Source organism: Cynara cardunculus, unplaced genomic scaffold (genome assembly GCF_001531365.2).
Source record: "Cynara cardunculus var. scolymus isolate 2C unplaced genomic scaffold, CcrdV1 Un_Scaffold_4330, whole genome shotgun sequence".
Classification (NCBI taxonomy): Eukaryota; Viridiplantae; Streptophyta; class Magnoliopsida; order Asterales; family Asteraceae; genus Cynara; species Cynara cardunculus.
Genome location: NW_020201842.1, coordinates 13,632 through 16,437, shown reverse-complemented (window position 1 = coordinate 16,437; position 2,806 = coordinate 13,632). Strand labels below are relative to the sequence as shown.

General features: G+C 40.7%; 1 non-coding gene across 1 annotated transcript; it reads left to right on the top strand.

Annotated features, from left to right (window-relative positions):
* The first annotated feature begins 1,299 nt into the window (after positions 1–1,299).
* Positions 1,300–1,406, top strand: LOC112504002. The gene has a single exon (XR_003068117.1). It is a non-coding gene; the product is annotated as a small nucleolar RNA R71 (small nucleolar RNA).
* Positions 1,407–2,806: the final 1,400 nt, after the last annotated feature.

Below are 2,806 nucleotides of genomic sequence, written 5' to 3'. Positions count from 1 at the left end.
GTATGTTGATATGCAATGCTTTAAACACTTCCAAAAACTTCTTAAATTGCAGCTCTTCCTTTTGATTCCTTAACCTTTGGGGAAAAGGAACATAAAGAGGAACTGGTTTTATRATGGCTTTGTTTGGTTGTGCTGAGCAAGATGGGTCCAGAGTGCTTAGAGTCTTGGTCTTACTTTCTTGAGGTTCAAATGGGATCAGAACTTTGGTCTTTGGACATGTTATGATCTCATCCTCAATTGGCTTCTTCCTAGCAACTTCTTCAGGGAATAACAAAGGATAGTCCGACTTAGGCGGAACAAAGGTGGTGGTCTCGGGAAGTGGGTTATCCAAAGGTTTTGGTGGACTTTCAGTAACAGGGACCATAGGTGTATTCTCAGGGTTAGACACTACCTGTTCACTATCTTTTGGGATGGTCTCAGTTAATTCCTTACCGCTCCTAAGAGTCACTACCTTCACATGTTCTTTTCCTAGATCTCTCGGGACTTCAGTGTTACTAGGTAAAGTACCAAGGGCTCTRCTATTCTGATTAAGAGCAAGTTGGCTAACTTGCGTTTCCAGGTTTCTGATGGYAGCACTTTGTTGATTGAACAAAGATTGATTTTGAGTCATCATTTGCTGCTGTGCTTGGGACTGAGCCACCAGTCCTTTTATCATAGCTTCCAAGGAAGATGATGAATCGGACTGTGGAGGCGGTTTAGTCTGAAAAGGTGGTTGATGATTTTGAAAGTTCTGATGATGATGATTATGAGAATTAGAATTGCTTGAATGTTGTTGTTGAAAATTAGGGTTTCCTGGCTGCTTATGGACTGGGGGGGTTCAAACTTGGACTATTCCATAAAAAATTTGGGTGCTGTCTCCAACTGGCATTGTATGTGTTAGTGTAGGGATTCAATCTATTATGAACATAATTCACAGATTCAGCATTGTGTGGACATAGTTCATAAAAGTGTTCCCCTCCACAACAGACACACTGCACTAAGAGGGCAGCTGGAATAGGTGATGTAACAGCTGACTGCACTCCTTGGCCTGAAGTTAGATTTTTAAGCATATTGGCCATAGAAGAGAGTTGTGCTGTTAATGCAGTATATGCATCAACATCATGTATTCCTGCTGACTTCTTTTGCGGTTGGGCACGTGGATCAGCCCAATGTCCATTGTTTGCAGAAATCTTTTCCAGGATATCGTATCCTTCATTGTAGGTCATAGCTGTAAAGGCTCCGCTCGCAGTCGCATCGAGCATTTGTTTTGCCATGGGAAATAACCCATTGTAAAACGTCTCGAGTTGAATACAGTACGGGATGCCATGGTGAGGGCATCGCCTTAACAACTCTTTGAACCTTTCCCACGCGTCAGAAACAACTTCATCATCCAGTTGTTTAAAAAGGCAGATTTCGTTTCTGGATTTAGCGTTCCTTGTCGGTGGGAAATATTTTCTCAAAAAATTTTCAGCCATGTTGCTCCATGACGGCACAGATCCTGGTGTTAAAGAATTAAACCAAGCCTTTGCCCGATCCCTTAATGAAAATGGAAATAAGGTAAGTCTGAGAGCGTCATTTGACACTCCTGGGATCAGAAAGGCATCTGTGATTTCCATGAAAGACTTCAAATGAGAATGAGGGTCCTCTGAGGGCAGTCCAGCAAATTGACCATTAGTCTGTAACATGTGAAACATGATTGGTTTAAGCTCAAAATGGAGAGCGGTCATATGAGGTCTGACTATCCCAGAATTTAATTGCTCAAAATCCGGGATAGCGTAGTCCATGATCCTTCCATTCTTGGAATTTGCCAGATTAATGATATTTGGGGTTTGCCCCCTTTGTTGCTCAGTAGGATCTGACTCAGTATCCAAATTATTCTCATTCTCATTTTGTGGATTTCCATGGTGAAAATTTTGGAAATGTGGTATTTGCCCAAAGATTGGCGGTTGGTTTTCTAAAATTGGGGCTTCCGGATTATTGGGAGCCGGTAACTCCATGTTGGGAGGGAGTAGAGCCTGAAATGCTCTCTGAGCCCTTCTTCTATGGTGAAACGTTCTCTCAATGTCTGGATCAATTTCAAAGAATTCCCCGCGAAATGCTCTTGGCATACACCACTTTTAAAATCGGTTTTAAAAACGGGACAAGAAAAATCAAATCTTTTACTTTACTAAAAAGAAAACTTTTAACTAACAGCTCCCCGGCAGCGGCGCCAAAAACTTGATGGGTCGGGAAACCACAGACACAAACAACAATTAGGACCAAAAGCAAGTATACAAATAGTCCCAATATCGTTTTTCAAGTAATAAAAGTGGTACAAGTACCGGATATCGTCCACAGGGATCGTAGTAAAAGTTTAAAAGAAAGTAAAGTTAAGGAAATGATTTCAGAAGGCGAATTCGAAGACTTAGATTAGAACAGAGTTAACACAACTAAAACAGTAGATAACAGAATATAAAGCAAGCTAGGGTGTATGACTTTTAGGGTGAGAAGTAAAAATTATTTCCAGTCGACCAATGATGTCAAAATGCTACAGCATGAAACCATGCTGACATATTGCTAYARCAKKCAATCAGTAACAACTATTTTTACCAATTACTTTGAAGGTATTCCTCTCGGACTTCACCAATGCACTGATATTATAGCTTTCAACCCATATCTCTATGAGGTATCCAGACCAGTGAAAGTGACAAATGGTGTCTTCAAAGTATATGGATAAACAAATTTCTTTTGTTAAAAATCACCCTCTCGAGTGGATTCCCATATCATTCAAGTTGACGTGTTCCGAATGACTCATCTCTGAATCCATTCCACTTTAACACTTCAGAGT